Genomic DNA, 22,955 nt, shown 5'->3' on the forward strand with positions numbered 1-22,955 from the left:
GGGCGCCCCTTGAAGTCCGAAGGGCATTACAGTAAACTGCATCAGTCCTAACTCTGTTGCAAATGCCGTTTTCTCCTTGGTCCTGTCTGACAATGGAATTTGCCAGAATCCACGGGATAAATCAATCTTTGAGACAAAGTGACATGATGTCCCAATTTCTTGAAACAGATCATCAAGTCTAGGCATTGGTTCCGCATCGAACACCGTAATGTTGTTAAGGGATCTGAAGTCCACACAATAACGAATGGTTCCGTCCTTCTTCTTGACAACGACAGATGGCGAACAATACGGACTATCCGATGGCTCGATTATCCCGGCGCGAAGCATGGCCTTCACTTCTTCTTTTAATGTGGTTTTTAATGCTTGAGGCACGGGATATGGTTTCTTTCTGACTGGACAATCCGACGTCAAACGGATGTCGTAGATGTAATTATTCGTGCGTCCTGGCACATCGGTCAATACGTCATCAAAATCCTGGAGCATGCCCTGCAATTGACCTATCTGCTGAGGACTCATTCCTTCATGCAGGATGACATCGTCTTTGGTCTCAGTCTGTTTCAGAGCAGGCAATTCCATCCGAGGAAGAACCTTTTCTCCATCACCATCGTTATCTTCGATAACCGCTGCCACGGCACATTGAAGAACACCGACTTCATTCTCCTTCTCCACGTCTCTCACGTAGTACCTTTTCAGCAAATTGACGTGGTATGTCCTTCTGGTGTTGTCTATATTAATGACGTAATTATTCGGACCCGTGACATCTTTCACTTCAAAAGGACCCTGCCACTTCAATTCCAGTTTGTTATGTTTCGTGGGCAGTAAGAGCAATACTTTATCTCCCTTTTCAAATGACCTTACTTTGGCCTTTTTGTCAAAATGTGCCTTGTAAAGCGAGGATGAATACTGCAGGTTATCGTGTGCTGCCTTCACAGTATTCTCTATCTTTTCCCTTAAATCGACTACGTATTGATACGTCGTTTTCACATCCGGGTCTTCTATGTCTTCGGTCCATAGTTCCCGTAATATTTTCATCGGTCCTCTCACAGGCCTTCCAAATAAGAGCTCAAACGGAGAGAAACCAAGAGATTCCTGAGGAGCCTCCCTGTATGAAAATAATGCAGCATTGATGTATCTGTCCCAGTCTGAGGGTCGCTCTGCAGCCAACCTCTTGAGCATTCCTTTTAAAGTTCCATTAAATCTCTCTACAAGCCCATTGGCTTGGGGGTGATAAGGACTAGTAGTGATTTGTTTTACGGAGAGCAGTCTGCATACTTCCTTCATCAGGTCTGATGTGAATTGCGTCCCCCTGTCGCTTAGCATCTCCTTAGGTATTCCCGTGCGGCTAAAGATGTCAACCAATCCTTCTGCTACTCTTTCTGTTTCCATACTCTTCAGAGCAATGGCCTCTGGATACCTCGTACAGTAATCCACCACAGTGAGTATATATCGGTTTCCTCTATCTGATGCCGGCATGATGGGGCCAATTAGATCCACTGCTACCCGACTGAAGGTTCATCGATGAGCGGAACTTTAGTAAGAGGGACCTTAGGGTGATTCCTCTCGGAGCTGACCTTTGACACTGGTCGCAAGACTGACAAAATCTCATGACATCCTCCCAAATATTTGGCCAGTAAAAATTACTCAGTATTCGATCTGTCGTTTTCTTTGCCGCGAGATGTCCAGAGAGTACACTTTCATGGGCCAACCGCATGACTGAATTACGCAGGCATTTTGGTACGACAACTTGCTTTACCAAATCCCCGTGCTCAACCCTTGGAGATTGAAAATAGCGGATCAGCAAACCTCTGTCATAGGCATACCAACTGGTATTACTCTTGCCTGTGTTTCTTACCTCTCCTCTGGTAGCAGCATCCCTCGCAGCTTTTAGTGTGATGTCATGCTTTTGTTTCTCCTTTAGTTCGTCGACGCTTACACCTGTCTCTATAGATGGAGCTGTGACCAAGTCTTTGATCTTGCGTTCACGTTGCCCTCGTGTTTGTACGGCGCTCAGTTCATCTCCATGACCCAATTCCTGCTCGTCAGTAATTGTTTTTACATGCATTCCTGGGCATTTGGCCCCTTCAATATTCCCAAGTATAACGTCATGCAATGGGGATTCTAACTCGACGACTGACAATCTCCCGGTAAAATAGGGGCATTCCAAATAAGCTTCACCGTGTGGTGCGGAAATAGCCTCTCCGTTAGCCAAGTAGATCAGGACCTTTTTATTCCAGTCATCCTTACTCTTGTTTATCAGTCCTTTTCTGACGATGACACAACTACTGCCGCTATCACGTAACACATTCACCTTTTTCCCATTCAACCATCCGACGGCCACCGGCATTACAGGTGCGACTGGCACATGTCCCGAGCACGCTGCAGAAATCATTGGCATCTCACATCCGCACTTTAATTCCACCTTGTCATGTCTCAAACATTTCTGTGGTTCATGATCTTCTGTGATCGCGGAGACTTGTTCTATACCGTAGGTGCCTTCCTGTCTTCGTGCCTCTTCTTCTCACGGCAATCTTTTATTAAGTGTCCTTTTCGCCGACAGTAATAACAAAAGGGACTCTCGACCACAGCAGCAGCTTGCTTCTTTTGTCGACAATCTCGTGCCATATGTCCTGGCCGTTTACAGTTGTGGCAAACCATTTGGCTAGCGAAGCGGGTAGTGTCCTTCATTACGTTGTTTCGACTACTTTCATTGACGTTCTTTGATTTTTCTTGAGCCACTCCACTTTTGGAAAATGTTCCTGCGACACCGTGCGCTTCAATGTACTTTTCTCCTAAATCTATTACTTCCCTTGCTGTCTTCGGTTGTCTTTCTTTTATGAAAATCGTCAAATCCCGACCGCAGACACTGACAAGCTGTTCCTTCAATATCATATCCAGAATGTCAGCAACTGAGTCCTTCCTTTTCCCCGACAACTCAATCCATTTTTCCATATAACTCTCCAATCTAGTCGCAAACTGGCTAAAACGCTCCCCTTGTTCCGGTCTACTCTTCCTAAATTTTTCATTGAATCCATCATCCGTTAGATTATAACGTCTCAATAAAGCCGCTTTTACTACCCCATAATCGATGGCATCTTCATCACTCAGTCGAGTGTAGACGTCCAGTGCTTTCCCTTTGAGAAGTGCAGACAACTGGATTGCCCAATCCCTGCATTCCCAGCCGTTGACTTTAGCGTATCTCTCGAAACGGAGCAGATAGCTGTCCATATGATCCTTGTTTTCGTCAAAACATGGAAGTCGAGGACTCTTAACAGTAGGAGCATGAGTAAATGATCGAATGTCACTTGTCATACTGTCGTTGTTGGAGGAAGCCTGACACTCCGACTTTAACCTAAGCAGTTCAAGCTCTTTCTCCATCAGAGCTTCTTGTCTTTGAGCTCGTGCTCTGCTTATCTCCTCCTCTTCTTTGGCACGTTCTCTCTCCTTCTCTTTTCTCTCTTCATCTTCTTGTAACTGGGCTGTCACCCAAGCACGGAGATCTTCACCCCTTAACTCCAATTTTTCTCCAAGTTTAATTAATCTTTCCACATCCATCTCTAGGACAATTAATCAAACCAATTCAAATTCAAATAAACAAACTTCAATATGTTTATCAACACTGTTGCCGTAAATGTTACTTTCACGTAGAATAAAGTGGTACTACAAGTAACCTTATAACGATACGCGTCAATATAAATCCCTACACGGAATCAAAACAGGCAACTAATACCGATCCCTACATGGAACCCAACATTGATCTATATAGACTCAGATAATACATAGAATCAAACTACTGATTTATTACAGGTCCTCACACGGAACCAACCAAATCTTCACCCAGATTCAATTGCAGAATCAACAAAATATCTTCACCCAGATTCTTACACAGAATCAATACCTTGACTTACTATATGTGCATAGAGAGTCAAAACAAATGATTTAATACAGATCCTCACACGGGACCAACACAATCTTCACCCAGATTCCTACACGGAATCAAATTACCCCAACAACCACCTTCGTTCCTTACAAAAGGGAGAGGGGGACAATGGAGGCTTCACAGCGCGAGTACCGCTTTCGCGCTAAGTCAGTGATCCGTATCACTATGACAGATGACTGACAACGTATAACCGAACAAGTGAAAATTACCAGATTAACTTGTATTACACCTTGCGTATAATGACAGTCTTATAACCATTAAATGGATACCAATTTGCTTTAAGCTCAAAGATAGTATCTATCTCAAGTTTGAAACAACTCCCTAACCTGTCTCAACAATTGTTTGGTCGCGATGTCTCTTGAATGCACAACAATAAGAATCCCACTTCTGACACCAAATTATGTCACAAAGTGCGCACGTAAACCGTATGCTTATGTAGCGCAGTTTGCAACCTTGTTTATGTGTGCTATATTCAAGCTACGACACCGATCAATAACCAAACACAATACGTTGATAAAGGTTTTGAAGCTAAATGAAGATATGTTTTATTACAATATAACAAAGATATTATGAGATATGAAGATGAAATGATAGATGTAATAAGTATGAAATCAAATAGATGGATGACAAATTGATGGAGATGTGTAATGATGAATATGATATGAAAGCGATATGAAAATATATAATTAAATCAATTAATTATCAATACTTTACCAAACCGCTACCACATCAGACAATCTCACAGATAGGTTGCAACCATCACAGTCATACAGGCAACTAATAATTAACTAGCTAACTAAACACAATCCAGACGTGTAGAAGAAAGCCAAAAGAGTGTTCTTGATATTCAACAAAACTGTAAGGTTGTTCTAATATTGTTAATTTGTCTCTTCTTGAAATTGTTCTGGTTTCACAGTATTCATAAACAGATCAATTGTTTCTCAATGTTCTGATATTAAAATAAGCAAATGGTTCTTCACAGGTAACTTATAAAACAGGCGAATGTTCAGTTTCTATTAGTGTCAAGCTATGAGCGTATAGCCTAAAGTTGGCTTGTTAAAGCCCAGCCTCCAACGGCTCATTCACTTTAAAGAAAGAAAATGATTTTGTTATCACATGATAATCATACGAATATAACTCTATCTATATTCGAACTCATTCAATATGTTTACTTTAAATGAGTAAATATTATTTTACTTTAACAAATCAATTTATTAATGTTGATTAATATTGCTTTACTTTGTAGATATGAAATAATATTGCTTTATAGCAAGAAAAGCTTATTTTCTTTACAACAAGAATATATTATACAATTAATTTAATTATCTGATTAATTAATTGAGACTCAAAATTTAAAGTGATATTATGATATTAATATCAAAACACAATCATAATTGTAATCACAACATATTATTCAAAATCTCACCAGAGCCGAACAGATTATTGAAATCACAAATTAAGTCTACACAAGACTTTAATCAAACTCTATACAAGAGTTATAACACAACTTGATTCAGCTCAAACTTTGAGCACCACAAAGTCTACACAAGACTTAAATCACACTCTACACAAGAGTTAACACAAAACGTGTTTCAGCTCGAACTTTGAGCACTACAAAGTCTACACAAGACTTTAATCCAACTCTACACAAGAGTTAAACAAATGAGCCTAAAAGACTCCGCTGTGGTTATCGCTTAGAGACTATGAGCCTAAAAGACTCCGCTGTCTGGTCTCTTTTGAGACAATGAGCCTAAAAGACTCCGCTGAGTGGTCTGAAGAAACTGCTCAAAACTCTGGCATTTATAGGCAAAAATCAAGCAAACGAAGCAAAATTCTACCCACACAACCGGATGTTAGTCATATCCGTAAACATCTGAAATTCCTTAAAACTCCCCCAGATTCCATAATCATGGACAACAACCCATCCTGATACCGGACATCCTCATATCAAGGATAAATAAATTCGTCAGCCCCATAGTTACGAGATATCAATCAAGCCATACCATAACAAAGTCACTCCCGTAGAATACAGGGATCCTACTTTGCTTATAAGTTTACGGAGAAAACAAGATTGATGCCTTTCTCACAATAACACCCACACTACGTAGTTTAATTGAAACTTCCGGGCCCAAGGTGCATGATCTGATACGACCTGTATCAACAAAAGAAGGGTTGTTCCAGAGGGATTACAATAACAACAACAACTAATACTACGACGACGTACATCCTGTCGTAAACTGACGCCTACACGGAAGCGTTTCGTTACAATGTTGCAATATTATTATAAAAATAGGCCTATTAACATAGTCAGCTTGTTTGTCAGTTCCATCAGTGAAGCTGCAGACAAAGTTGATATCTCGATAAAACACCAGTTCTATTTACGATTCAATATCTGAATGGATGGGGTCAATATGTGGCAAAAGCCGCTCAAATGTTGTAATAAATCATCAATTTAACTCAATGTTATTCAGTCATAAAGAGCAATTCAATAATGGACCTCCCGCGTGGAGACAGAAATCTAACCCAGACATCTGTTATATTTGGATAGCTTAACTCGGATATAACGTTTCGGGTACGAGTGGACTTGTCGAGGACGAGGAATATAATAAAACGATGCCACAAACTTGAGGTAAAAGAAAAATTGAGCTTTAGCATATAGCAATAAATATCCATTAAATAGGTATGCTAAAACCGCTTCACTAGGGCCCCCAATTCAACAGTAACTCTTAAATTACAAGACGAGACACGACTCGTGTAAAGCGATAATATTTTTTTTAAAAATAATTCGACAGAAACAACGCTGTTACTGGCCAGGCCAAGTAGGTACTCATTGTACACCTGAGTACGGTAAGATAATGTGAGTAAAGAGCCTTTACCCAAGATTTTAACTTTGCGCTACAACACCACAAAGCCGCACAAACTTATATCTACTTATATCCGGTTTCTGTCGTGTTGAACAGACAGCATCGATGAATCATTGCTTCTAATACCTCTTCAATTATGGTCTTACAACAACGTTCTTTCCGTCAAACTTACCTGGTTAAGGCTACAAATGGAATCTTTGTATTTGTTTTTTGTTTTTTGTTTTTTTTTTTTTTTTGTTCAAATAATGAAAACATCTTTTTAATAAAGAAAGAAAACACAGAAAAAAAAAAAAAAAAAGGAAAGAAAAAAGAAAAAAAGAAAACCCATAAAAATCTGTCGCCATATTGTCATAATCATGTTACAATGTAGATGTCGTTATGTTATAGCTGACGTTTTTTTTTTTGTTTTGTTTATTTAGGGGGTAGGGGGGGGGGGGTTGTTAGCTTGGTTGTTTGTAATTTCCCTGGTTTATTTTGTTTTTTGTTTGTTTGTTTTTTTTTTTTTTTTGGGGGGGGTTGTTTTTGTTCTTGGTTTTTTTTTTTTTTTTTTTTTTTTTTTTTTTTTTTTTTTTTTTTTTTTTTTTTTTTTTTTTTTTTTTTGCTTTAGTTTATTTACTTATATATTTATCCACTTGTTCAGTTATATTGTTTTTTTTTTATTGATGGTCTCTAGTGGATATAATATACCAGATCTCCATAAGTAAGACTGTTTGGCTGGTTACATAGATAGCATCGATGATAAGATAATGCTAAATAATTTGTTTAAAATCTGGCCACTGATAAAGGATTGATTCATTTCATTTATTAACTTCCACTTTTATACAATTTACCGCGCGTTTTCATGCAAAAGATAATCATCCACATCATTAATCATATTATCATTATAGACTAATATCATTGTTTCGACAAGGCTCTATTTGATTTTGATAAAAACATCTTTTAAAAAGAAGATAGCATGCAAATTTATTTATCGCATTTCTCTCTCTCTCTCTCTCTCTCTCTCTCTCTCTCTCTCTCTCTCTCTCTCTCCCTCTGTGTGTATGTCTCTCTCTCTCTCTCTCTCTCTCTCTCTCTCTCTCTCTCTCTCTCTCTCTCTCTTTTTTTTTTTTTTTTTTTTTTCTTCTTTTCTCTCACTTTTTTCTCTCTCTCTCTCTTTCTTTCTTTCTCTTACCTAACAGTCTGTCTATCTATCTATCTATCTATCTATCTATCTATCTATATCAATCTATCTATCTATCTATCTATCTATCTATCTATCTATCTATCTATCTATCTATCTATCTATCTATCTATCTATCTATCTATCTATCTATCTATTGATCTCTCAATCAATCATCCAATCTATCTTTCCATCTACCTATCTATTTTATCTATCTATCTCAATATATCTTCCATTATCCATCCATCCACATGCACCTCCCCCCCCCCCCCCCCTTCCCTATTTCTCCCCACCTCTCCTCCCCCCCCCCCCCCTCTCTCTCTCTCTCTCTCTCTCTCGCTCTCTCTTTCTCTTTCTCTCTCTCTCTCTCTTTCTCTCTCTCTCTCTCTCTCTCTCTCTCTCTCTCTCACTTCCGAAACGCAGGCTTACTCAATCAGCAGGTAATCTGCAATCAAAGAGAGTTAACAACGACAAATATTAATATTATGCAGACCGAAAATCCAATAATTATTTTCTCCTTTACCGCTCTCGATGCTACCAAATAACATTAATAAACCCACGAAATTAATAAGTAAATAAACATCCATAGAAAGAGGTGGAAGGCGCCTTTGCTTTCAATTTTCTACAATACGTCGAACACTTGATCCAGTCCTGACCCCACCCCATCATTCCGTAAACATTAAATTAAGCAACACACGCCCACACATCGCATTATAAACACACATGCACACACATATGCACACACATACACACACACGCACAGACTCACACACACACACACACACACACACATATATATATATATATATATATATATATATAATATTTCCTTTTGATTCTATTCACAGTTTATATTTGAGGTGTTGTGTGTGAGCATGCACACCACATTTTAAACCTCGGCGTGAGCACCCGTCTATATAATTTATTATCTCCTATTCTCGTACCAGAATACAATAAATTTTGTCCGCTTAGGTCAGAATTATTCTAGAAAACTCTTATCTATTTATTTCTATGACTGGCCGTATTTGACTGGATCCATAGAGCGTTTAACGAAAAGACTAAATTAATGTCTTTCAAATAATAATCTGTTCGTTTTGCAGACCAGCCAACCGCTATGGAAAATTCGTATAACGACTAACTTTTTTTTTTACCAACTGCCGAACTACATAAAAGTTTCTCTAAGTCATTAAAGTTTGTTGAAAAGAAAAGTTTGGTGAAAGATTGCCTATATTCAGGATTTTCAACCAAAAAAAGTGAGCTTTTATATAGCGCAATATCCACTTAATGTGCTGAAAGCGCTTTACAAGGGGGCCCTGACTAACAGCAACATGTAACATGTTGAACGAGACATGACGCCTGTAAGGCGATATACTATTGTTTCCCACCGAGACAAACTGTTTAACGGCCACGCACTCATTTTACACATTAGTACGGTGAGAGAATGTGAGTAAAGAGCCTTCTCCAAGGACTCAACTACGCGCTGAACGAGGCTGGAACCCAGGACCATCCGATCCGAAAGCGAGTGTCATACCACAAGACCACATTAAGATAGCCGCACAAACATTTTATATTGTAATCCTTCTAAGCGCAAGTTGTTAATGTATAACGATAAATAAGAGTATGTATAATAATATTATGTTCTTTTCTTCCTTTTTTTTTTTCGTCTGAAAAATGAATTTGGCAGCTCATTGACATTTAAACACAGACTTATAGATTTTCATCATGTAAATGTTGCTGCTCGAAGCTCGAAGAAATAAATAAATAATTTTTAATTAAATTGAAGCTTACATTCAATTTCACATTATTATTTATAAATTTTCAACAAGAAAGCAAAGACAGCAATTCAATTCGGGCTTCATAATAAATAAATAAATGTTTAAATTCAACGAAATCCAGCCCATTACAAGCGTTATTAAAGAATACAAAAGTGATGAATAATCATAATATTAACCAACATGCTTTCTGTCCTTGTCTTGGAATGAGTTTGCTTGGTTTTGTCCTGGACCTGCCGGATACCCTGACTGGGAGGGAAACAGTCAAATGTATAGTTAGTTTTGGGAGATGATATTTTTTTTCCCTTGTAAATCATCTCTTTCATGCACTGTTTTATGTTTTATTTATGTATTATATATGGTTTGTAAACATTTGAGTGTTTTTCTCTTAGTGGGGACCTGCGATTGTGTCTGGATGAGACTTTTAGGTGATCTCAAACTAAGTACACTGATAGTGCGCTGTTGGAATCTACATCCGGTCCCTATTTGAACCAATTCCCCTTTTCTTTGTCTGCCTTATTCTTGGATGCTTTAATTGTAATTCTAGAACTTTTTACTATCCCATTTTCTTCCTTTTTCCTGGCGCTGATATGACCTAAATGTGTTGCAAGCGCCGTAAAACCCTTAAAAACAAAACAAATAAACAGGAAATTCGTCACATTCGTTACGATGCAACCGACAATTTTCTCATTCTGATTTCTCTTGTACACCAAAAAATTTAAAGAAATCCTTTGATTATAGCTATAAAAAAACTAAACACTGTGTTGTGGAGCTCATTTTGCCGAACAACATTATATATAGAATGCACTTGTTACTATTTGTTTGAGTAAGAAAAGTCTATTTTTGTGTCGGGTGGGTGTGAGGTTTGGGGGGAAATTCTAAAAATCGCTGGTAAGGAGAGAGTTAAATGTACGACTATTCATATGGAACCAAAGCGACGTGCACTTATTTGCAAGTCTGATAATCAATATGGGCTCATTGTTGTAATGAAAATCGAGAAAAAAAAAATGGCGCAAAATTTTGTCCTTGACTATAATATTGTTAAACTAGGCCCATAATTGCGTTCGGATGTCAGACCTTTATAAAGGTACACGTCGAATCACACTTATCCCTAAATCAAATGCGTAAAAGTCACAAGACATGAATGGTTTTGTATAAGAATATATTAAGTCTGAAATGGTATCATCACTTAATAATCATACTGTATACGACAATAAGGGGGTCCGGTTAGCTCAGTTGGTAGAGCACTCGCTTCACAAGCTTCACATCCCGGGTGCAGTCGAGATTATTTTCTGACCCCCCACCTCCCCCTAGCTGGATTTGATGGATCTGGCGGAATGTACTTTGTGATAATTTAGATTTATAGATTTGTTTAAATTCTACGATAGACTAACGACCTATCCAAAAGGTAGCAAGCAATTGATATTGTTTGTTTCACGCTATAGAAACCGGGATAAACTCCAACTCCATGGGCTTATGGCTCTGAAGAACTGACTTCTTTTACGACAATAAGAGTATAAGAAAACGTCTCTTAATAATTTTGAATGTTTTACGTGAACGTTCACAAAATTTCTCTATCCTGACACAAATTGCAATCGACTATTTCTATCGTAATATTATAACATACGACCCCTTTTAAAAGTTACTCCTGCCCTGACAAACATTATGGAAATGAAAAATGTCCTTCTAATATAGATCTAATAAAATAACCATGAATTTGGTAAAAAGTCTCAAAAACGTTTTTAAGTCTCAACTTTTCTAAATATTTAGAAGTGAAATTAATAATAAATAAATTTTAAAATAGAAGAAGAAGAAGAAGAAGAAGAAGAAGAAGAAGAAGAAGAAGAAGAAGAAGAAGAAGAAGAAGAAGAAGAAGAAGAAGAAGAAGAAGAAGAAGAAGAAGAAGAAGAAGAAGAAGAAGAAGAAGAAGAAGAAGAAGAAGAAGAAGAAGAAGAAGAAGAAGAAACAACGTAGACTTTTATTTAAAGAAAAATATTTTTTAATATTCTATAAAACAATTATAAGTGAGTAAATATCGTTATCTATACTTTTGATGGTATCATCATGACTGTCTTTCTCAGAAAAATAAATGGATAATGTCTTTCAAGGTTTGTGGTTCAACGAATATTTGCCTTAATATTCCAATCTAATTAATTTGGACACGACCAGGTTTGGCGCTAAACTGCAAAATAATGCAAGCAGGGAGCTTCATAAGAAAATGAAAGTAAACGGCCATAAATGTATTTATTATTGCTTTGAAGGCCTTTTCACAGTTTATATCAGATCATAACAACACGCCTCTTATGGTAGTAAGGTACGAACTACGTATTTATTTAACTCTTCACAGCAGGAGATAGGAAAGTAATTGAGCATCGCCGTGACGCAATGCCAGTTTCTGGGCTTGCCAAACTGTCATACTACTAACAAGTTTTGTTTTATTCTTTCACCCGCTTTAGAAGGAACGAAGTTGACGTCACTCAATTCTTTGTCATCGTTTTTAGCCAGCCATTTTTAGGAGTAATTCTCACTAAATTATATCAATCAGACTAAAAATGGTCAGTTTTGTTTTTTGATACGTGTTTGATGATTTTTTTCCCTTGTAAATCATCTCTCTGTTATGTATTATTATATTTGTTATTTTTAATGTATAATGTAAGCATTTGAGTGTATTCCTCTTTGTTTGATTTTGTGCATGTGTCCGGATGAGACTTATAGGTGATCTCAAACTAAGTACATAGGTGGTATGCTCTTGGATTCTACATCTGATCCCTATTTGTTCCCAGTTCCCCTTTGTCTTACTTTCTCTTGGCTGCTTTAATTGTAATTCTATAACTTTTTACTATCTCATTTTCTTCCTTTTTACTGGCGCTGATATGACCTAAATGTGTTGGAAGCGCCGTAATACCCTTAAAAACAAAAACAAAGATCTCGGCCCCTTTGCGTGTGAAGCGGAGTGCTCCACCAATTAGCTATCGGGACCCCCTTAATAAGCCATTTCTATTCTTATATTTGTGCTAGATCTGGTTTATATGATTAAGTATTGGAGTATTTTTTAAAACTTAACTTGAGCTTTTTATATAGCGCAATATCCACTGAACGTGCTCAAAGCGCTTTACAAGGGGTCCCTCGCCAACAGCAACAATTAACATGTAGGACGTTACATGACGCCTGCTAGGCGATATTAAAATTTTTTCGGATAGAGACAACGTAACGTTGTTAAAAGCCAGGTAGTCATTTTACACACGAGTACGAGTATTTTTGTGGCGAATGTTACGATAACAACCTTTTAACACAGCCATATTTGTACATTTGACTTTCAATCAATTTGAAATCATTGAGTCTTCAAACAAATTTCAAAGTTATAACAGTTTGTTATGATTTATTACAGGGTTATTATTTATAACAACCTGTGACTGAATAATTCTTTGAAGTAATAATGTGACGGAATGGAATCCCGTTATTGTGCGGCTATGTGGTCTTGTGGTTTGACACTCGCTTTCGGATCGGAAGGTCTTGGGTTCGAGCCTCGTTCGGCACATAGTTGAGTCCTTGGAAAAGGCTCTTTACTAACATTCTCTCACCGTACTCAGATGTAAAATGAGTACATTGACGTTAACAGCGTTGTCTCTGTCCGATAACAATTGAAATATCGCCTAACAGGCGTCATGTCTTGTTCTACGTGTTAAATGTTGCTGTAGGCCAGGGACCCCTTGTAAAGCGCTTTGAGCACTTTTAGTGGATATTGCGCTATAGAAAAGCTCAATTTAAGCTCAATGTTGCACCGTTGCCCGTTTGATAAAATCGCACTAAACAAACTGTGAACTTAGTGCAACAAGATATGAAGTGAGTAGAAAAGTGCCTGAAGACAATAGAGAATAAAAAAAAATTTTAAAATAAAATTTTTTTAACTTAGTGCAAGGAATGCAGCTGACTGTCACAGCAGCTTTTGTGAACAGATGAAATTTCTGCACTCAACTATAAAGTTGCGTGGGTGGGTAATAATACGAATGAAAGGGTGTCACTAAAATTGTGATGGTAACAATTATAATGTCCCTTTGGAATAATCTGGAAACAGTTTAATGGGTGCAAAACAAAAAACCGAAATTTATGACCTATCGTTTCAAATAGGTTTTATGTTGGAGTCCGCCAGATGTCAAAAAGTAATGTTAAAGTAGGAAAAATATGGAGAAGCATAAAATTTTAGTTTGTGGCATTCTAAGAAACCATATCTATTGCCCTTAAGAAAACATATTGTTGCTTTGCGTTTAGGTAAAATAGTCACAATATCCGCCAGCCCGATTTAACGTGCCAAGACACATAACTATGTGTTTGTAACCTTAAACGTTTATAATAGTCTAATTGATAGAATTTGGTGAGAACTAATTTTTTAAATGGCTGTCAAAAAATAATAATAAAGAGCTGAGTGACGTCACTTTCGTTCCATCTATAAATGCAACTCAAGTCTCATAATTTTCACTATGTGTCAATTTTTTACAATCTATATCGACTCGTCATAATACCGTTTTGAGGCGGTGCGTCACATTTGTTCGTATGCATTAGTACACTGACATTGTGTCCGGGAAGGACTGAATATTTTTGGAGATCAAAAAGGGATGGAAGTAACGCTTGCATCTCGGTTTGTTCACGTTTTTTGTTTTTTTTGTTTTTGCTTTTTTTGTTTTGTTTTGTTTTTGTTTAAAGTGTAATGAGTGCCCAAGGAAATCAAACTTATTCTTACTTATTAGATGATTGCAGAAGTTTGCGGAAAAGTCAAACAACTTTATTTGATGTTTCGTGTTTAGAATCAAATTAGAAAATGAGCCGAGTGCAGAACAGAATGCGGCCTGCAGTGTTGTTATTAATTGTCGCCGTGTTTATGTTTATGCCGTGGGCAGCTTTAGGGCTTTACACGGGTTACGAAATTGAGAATCAAAACATTTTCATAAGGTGTGTTGAAACATTTGCTTAAATTTAATGATGCACCGTATTCAAATATTGTGTATTGACGATATCAAATTAACGATTCGAATGCTTTGGCTTGTAATAGCATAACACAACGCATCAAAAGAAGTTTTTGTTTGTTTGGGGTTTTGTTTATGTTTTTTTTCAAGGGGGTGTTTGTTTTGTTGTTGTTTTTGGATTTATTTTATTTATTTTTTTGTTATAGAATTATGCGTGTTCAAAGAAATAAACAATAAGGAGTTGCTGGAGAAAGAGAGAGAGAGAGAGAGAGAGAGAGAGAGAGAGAGAGAGAGAGAGAGAGAGGGAGGGAGGGAGAGATAGACTGAGAAAAACAAAAGGGAGAGGAGCAAACAAAAGCACTGTGTTGAGAATGAAAAGTGGTAAAAGATGAGACGGCTAGTAGGGGACAAAGCAAGCTAGCAGTTAAAAAAACAATATTTTGGACCAATTATTATTTTTTTCCAAAATGGATATCTGTCCCTTTCTTGGCTAGTACATTGATAATACTGAAATTGATTCTTTAAAATTTTACCATATTTATTACGGAAACAAGAAGAAATAGTTTTTGTTGCTTTTTTTGTGTTTTTTTTTTTTTTTTTGAAGACAAAACAGAACAAAAGGAAACAATAGTAAAAAAATAAAAAGGGAAATAGAAACAAACATAAAACAACAACAGAAGCAATAAGACAAAACATCATTAACTCTGAAATCTGGCAAGATGACAAGATAGCGCTACTTTTCATATCATCTGTAATTTGACAGAGTTAAAAAGTGCAATAGTTGTACGACACAGAGTGCAATTCCCACCCAAAAGCGTCAAAATTGGAAAAGCCGTTTACTGTTTCCACCAAAACTTCACATCTTGTAAGGTCATATTTTGCTCCAATTTTATTATTCCGGGTCAATATTTGGGCTAACGAGTGCGTGACTATTAATGAGTGTTGTTACTATCGAAACCAATTTAGTTCGTTCCGTTTGATTACACAGTTCTGCACTCTGCCTGTAGCCAGGAACTGTTAGAACAATGTCGCCAAAATTTTAATTGACTGAGACAAATTTAGTTTATTTCATTTAGTTACTTGAGTACTCATAGTTGATTGAGTTTACTTTCAAATTTCTAACAATTTGTCCGAATTGTCATGAATTAAACTCCATGACATTGGCAAAAAAATTTTTGGGGACATTTGAGGTCACATGGCTGCTCTAATTTTTGTTTGTTTTTTCTGTTCTATTCAATGATTTACATGTTGATTTCTAAAACGGATTTATTTATCTATTTATCAGTTATTGTTTTATTTATTGATTTTGTTTTGTTTTGTTTATTTGTGTGTCAATATAATATGAACTCATATATTTAATGATTATTCTATAGCATCATATTATTATTACTATTATTAATATTATCATCGCCATCATCATCACCATCATCAACATTATTATCATTATTATTATTATTATTATTATTATTATTATTATTATTATTATTATTATTATTATTATTATTATTATTATTATTATTATTATTATTATTATTATATTATTATTATCACCATTATAATTATCATCAACATTATATTATATACTTACTACTACTACTACTACTACTCTACTACTACTACTACTTACTACTACTACCACTACTACTACTACTAATACTACCACTAACACTATATTATTATTATTATTATTATTATTATTATATTATTATTATTATTATTATTATTATTATTATTATTATTATTATTTATTATTATTATTATTATTATTATTATTATTATTATTATTATTATTATTATTATTATTATTATTATTATTATTATTATTATCATTATTATTATTATTTTATTATTATTATTATTATTATTATTATTATTATTATTATTATTATTATTATTATAGTTTGTTTAATTGCCAATCTATGTTTTCTTGGATATTGGTGATTAACAGTTTTACCTTTAGTACGTATAATATGCGACAGGGAACATAATTATCTTGCATACTCTCCTCTCCCATCCTCTCTCTCTCTCTCTCTCTCTCTCTCTCTCTCTCTCTCTCTTTCACCATTAAACACGTATCACGTATGCAAACATTTGTAAAAAAAATTAAAAACAACTGAACCTTTATTCACAGAGATGAGACGGGTGTGTTGCCGATATATATATATCTATATATATATATATATATATATATATATATATATATATATATATATATATATATATATAATATATATATTAAAATATATACAGATTGTTTATTAACACTGACAACCCTTCAGAAATGCATGAATTCAATCATGAGATTAACACAATAGAAATCAACTGATAATCAAACATATTTTTTACAGCCACAGAAGTACCAATTCTGAAAAGTCTAACGGCATAGTAGGCGTTCTAAAATCTAATTTCAAAATAGCTGAATAAAGAATTGGTCAGCTCACGACACTGAAGCCGGCAGGAGGGCGGGAGGGAGGGAGGGAGGGAGGCTTCAACATCGAACTTCTAACAGCTCAACCTTTGATTAACCAGTTTGCAAACATTAGTAGTAACCCAGTTACAGAGGCATCGGTCCACAGAGGGTTAAACACGGGCCCATTGAGGAAATTAAAGTCAGGAGGCGAATTAGAATGATTAGTGCCACCGTCTGTGTCGGTGATCTTCAGTGATCTGCGGTTTTCTTCGGGGAAATGGGTAGCTCGCGAAGAGGTCAATTGCGTCATTATCCGAAGCGTAAATGTGGCCAATCGTTTCGAAACGGTATTATGTCGAGGTGAACCTGAAGATTTATAGAGGATTTTAAGCTTACCTTATATAAATTTGAAATAAGATACTTCGATATTTAGGATTAGTTTCTTAAACTTAACAACCCCCCCCCCCCCCCCCCAATAAAAAATAATAATTGCGTTTTGATATATCGCCATATCCACCAAACGTGCTCAAAGCGCTTTACAAGCGGTCCATAGCCAACAGCAACCTTGATATGTAAGAGAAGACATGAAGCCTGTTAGGCGAAATTACAAAATTTTTTTCGGTCAGAGACATAGCTGTTAACGGCCAGGTACTCATTTTGACCCGAGTGTTGTGAGATAATGTGACTCTATCTATCTATCTATCTATCTATCTATCTATCTATCTATCTATCTATCTATCTATCTATCTATCTATCTATCTATCTATCTTTCTTTCTTTCTTTCTTTCTATCGTTCTATCCATCTATCTATCTATCTCTATCTGTCTATCTTTCCATCTATCTACTCTCCCTCCCCCCCCCTCCCTCCCTCCCTCTCTCTCTCTCTCTCTCTCTCTCTCTCTCTCTCTCTCTCTCTCTCTCTTAAAACATATTTATTTTCAGAAACAATTTAACTCGATTTCTTTTTATTTCCAATTTTCTCTCCCCATTCAGGTCATCTGGTTTATGTCACGTGTAGCCATTTCTAATTGACAACACGATGATTTTTACGCTATTGTTTCCCGCCATCAAATCATTTGGGTGCACGTGACTTGCTCCCATGTGACCTACTGCTGTGCAGTCAGACAATTCAATTGTAAACATAGACATTAGCTCGTATCATCGCGGTTCCGGATGGTGCGTCGTCGTCTGCCAACCAAGATGGCAGACAGTACTATGGCAACAAATATAAATAAAGGGCTTTAAAAAATAATCATCATAATAATTTCCATAAACATTTTTAATACTTGAAAATGAATCAATGTTCACAAGTTTATAGATAGATCTAGAGAGAAAAAAGCAGCTAATGTTTTTTTTTTTTGTTTGTTTTTTTTGTTTTGTTTTTTGTTTTTTTAAGGAATAACAACTAATGTTGGCCAAATGTGACTTTAAAAGTAATACAGATTTCATGCGCACCGCAGAGGATCGTGATTCGTGGAGACAGTTGACCGGCAACGTGCTCAAGAGCGCAAGCCACGATGGGTGATGATGAACAACTAAGCAACATCTAACAATGAAAGGAGATGCTTATAAAATGAAAAAAAAAATATGCTGCCTTAATAAACATGTAAAATGATTGCTATGTAGCTAAAGTAATATAGTTTATGTAGCTATTAAAAAAGATAAAAGAAATAAAATAAGTAACCACGTGTATATAATTTTAAACTATGTGAATATAGATAGAACGAAGATGACGTCACTCTGGTCTTTATTATTGTTTTTTGCCATCCGCGTTTATGAGTAATTCTCACTAAACTGTAAGATTACACATAGTTTTGTGTGTTGGTCCATTATATTTCCGGATGGCAATGTTGTGAGCTCTTTAGACAAGCGCATACTATTGATCGATGATTTTTCTTAGGACTCAACTTTTCACTACCCAAAGCGGGACTCGAACCAAGGACCTGTGCGTCAGACACCGAGTGTCAAACCACTAGACCCCAAAGCCTCACAAGAGAAGTGACCTCTTACTCAACTCATTCATTCATGCATTTTATTCATGTATTAATTGTTTCAATCACTCATCCAATAAATCATTCGTCCATTTTGTTCCTCATTGTCTCAAAACGGCATTCGACGTGCACTTATTTGCAGGTCTGATAACCCAATTCCTTATGTGCTCATTATTGTAATGGAAATCTAAAAAAAAAGGACGCAAAGTATTATATATTATTATTATTATTATTATTATTATTATTATTATTATTATTATTATTATTATTATTATTATTATTATTATTATTATCATTATTATTATTATTATTATTATTATTATTATTATTATCATTATTATTATTATTATTATTATTATTATTATTATTATTATTATTATTATTGTTATTGTTATTATTATTATTATTGTTTTTATTATTATTATTATTATTATTATTTTATAATTATTATTATTATCATTATTATTGTTATTATTATTATTATTATTATTATTATTATTATTATTATTATTATCATTATTTCTAATATTTGAGGACAAATCGTTTTGTATCTTACACTTCAAAAGCCTTCAATTCCCTCATTCTGATCATTTTCACTAAAATTTCTTCATCTTGTTCATTCGAACATAATACCAGTTCAACGCAATGGGTCACATTTAACAAGAAGCAAATATCCACAATGATATAGCTATCTATTCATTAATCAGTCCATCCATCATCCAGTTATCCTTCCATCCATCTATCCATCCATCCAGCCCGTCGTGTAATCATCCATTTAACATCATTCCTTATTTTAAAGCTATCCAGATTCCTCCCAATTCATAACCAACATTTATTCAATTTCTTCCCGAACTTCCCATTTTCTTCCATAATTATACGTTTAGCGAGAAAAACAAAACTCCATCTAAATTTCATTAAAACACCAGACGATCATTTTTGAAAGGTGGGCGTGGTTTCGCGGGAATCGCAAGACGCGAGAACTTGCGTGGTTTGTGCGGTCTGGCGGTCAGGCCGATGGTTTCGATATCGAATAACTCAGTTATGATCGAGCTGACATGTTAAAACCATCGGGCGCTACTCACATCATTTGCATGTCGGTGCCACGGACTTGTCAAATAATGCTCACGGGTGGCAGATATTCACTATTGTGACGGCCATAATTGCTGTTTTGGCTCTCTTTCTGGCACCCTGCACCATTTTGGCCCATTGCTGGTCTAATGAAGTTTGCATAAATTAACAGGCCGCTTCCGTTGTGGTGGTGTGTGATGGGTAATGTTTAGGATGCGTGTTGCTAATGAATGGTGATGGGCCTGCAATTTGGCTTGATAGGCCCTTATCGACTAGTCGTACTGTAGCTGCTTCTGTAATCTGACAGAACACATTTTGACAGATTTTGGCCACAAAACTTTAACTCCACATATCGATCGGTTAAAATGATCCTCATCTTGTTAGAAAAAAGTCTCACACATGAAACCATGCAAAGAAGTTTAAAGACGGAGACAATTTTTGACAAATGGATGGATATTAAGTCTAAGTAAATAGATGTTAAATTTGAAGTAACATGTTTATCGCCAATTTTTAAAAAAAGTGTCTTCTTGGAGAACATCAGCACTGCCGGTAGGACGGAGGGGGGGGGGGGGGAGGAATTGGGGATGGGGGTATGTGAGCGTAGTTGTCTGTCTGTGGTTAGGGCTCGAATTTCTGAAGACATAATGAGAGTTCTGGGAGCTGCTGATTATAGATGTTAGTGCGAGTGGTAGGTGTAGATTTACATACGCGATGTGGGAAGTTGTGGACAATTATGTCTAATATTAGACAACAGTCCGAAACGCTACAAGAAGTTTGAAGCCATTAAGAATAAAAGAGTTATAATTTAATACAATAAATTCGATTTTAAAAGTTTTTGAAATAAAAGAAAATTAACAAATTCAATCATGATAAACACTCGCACCAAATATATATATATTTTTTAATTTTATTAACCAGATAGCTGCCGTAATCTGGAAAAAAAAAACACTTATTTAACCTTTTGGCCTGTAAAATCGTCCTTCAAATACCGATCGAGTTAAATGACACTTCTCTTGGCAAAAACGATGAAACCTGGGACCAAAATGAACACAATAAGCTTTTGTAAACTGACAATATGTCAGTTTTAGTGTTCAAATTAAATTATCTTATTTTAAATTTCAATTGATTAAGATGACACCTACTAACAAGTCTTAAATCTGAGACAACAGAGGTCTAATAAATTAGCTTCAACAAGGAGCTGATCCTACAGAAAATACATCCCTTACCTTCACCGAGTATCAAATGTCTCGATGTTTCGACACAAACTCGTGCTTGAGTGTAATTCTATTTGCGATAAGTGAATGATACGGTATTGTGGTTTAGACTGACGCGTGCCACTAATGAGATAGTATGATGTCTGGAATTGAAGTTTGAATCCTACAAACACTAACACACGAAAACAAACACACGCAGATAGATTATACTAACAGTGTATAAGCGTTGAATTTTTACAACAGACATAAATACAGAAACAGCACAGATACATACAAAAACAAAGAAGGGAGAGAGAGAGAGAGAGAGAGAGAGAGAGGGAGAGAGAGAGAAAGGGAGAGAGAGACAGAGAGAGAGAAAGGGAGAGAGAGAAGATGGATATAGGGAGATTGAGAGATAGGTGGAAAGAAAGAAAGAAAGAAAAAAAGATAGATAGACAGATAGATAGACGTGGGAAGAGGGAGAGAGAGAGAGAGAGAGAGAGAGAGAGAGAGAGAGAGAGAGAGAGAGAGAAGAGCTAACATCGGTACGCCAAATATTATATTCTAGACAGTTGTGAATTCCTATGCTATACTGCTATTTAACTCCAGTGTCAGTGGTCTAAAACATCTAAGCGATTCCTTGTATTACCTTTTGGCTATTCCCGTATAGAATGTAGTGTATTTTTTACAATCATTTCACAAAGGTTAATTAACCGGAATTGATTAAGGAATTAAATAATAAATAAATTAATTAATTAATTAATTAATTAATTAATTAATTAATTAATTAATTAATTAATTAATTAATTAATTAATTAAATAATAAATAAATTAATTAATTAATTAATTAATTAATTAATTAATTAATTAATTAAATATCGATCAAAATAATCGAGAGAAAAAAAGTTTTAAAAGAATATAATATTATGTATTTCAATTGTCAGTCTGTAGTATCAATTGTCCATTTTCAATAAAAACACAGTTGTTGCACTTTGATTCCATTTGTATGACTGGCTGCCTTTTATACGTAAACAGCACAGTTAATGTGCAACACTTAAACAATCTCCGACAGGCTGTAAATTGCCCGAAATCAAATTTATTCATAACGATAACTCCGTATCAATACGGAGATAATGATTTATGTTTTTATTTCCCTTGTTGATTTTCAAGTGCTGTCAGATCTTTAACGGGTACTCCGTTTTTATTGCAAGTGACTGGATGGCGATTAGGGGTTTACAATAATATAATATGTAGATCTTTAACAAAACACATTTTTCAAAATTATTTCGGCCGAAAAACTTTTAATTCAAATATCAGCCGATTAAAATGGCCATCAATTGGTCAAAAACAATAAAACATGAAATTTCTTTGAGGCTATATTGGCACTTCTTTGAAGTTTCCAGCTTGAGGGGGGGGGGGAGAGAGAGAGAGAGAGCGAGAGAGAGAGAGAGAGAGAGAGAGAGAGAGAGAGAGAGAGAGAGAGAGATTACGAGTCGGGAGGAGTTGGGGGGGGGGGGCGTTTTAATCGATCCATAATTTGATGTAAAAGTTTTCTGGCCAAACATTAATGAAGGAGAAACCAAAAACAACCAAATTTATG

Source organism: Berghia stephanieae, chromosome 7, assembly GCF_034508935.2.
Source record: "Berghia stephanieae isolate SIO BIC M18660-M18661 chromosome 7, UCSD_Bste_1.3, whole genome shotgun sequence".
Lineage (NCBI taxonomy): Eukaryota > Metazoa > Mollusca > Gastropoda > Nudibranchia > Aeolidiidae > Berghia > Berghia stephanieae.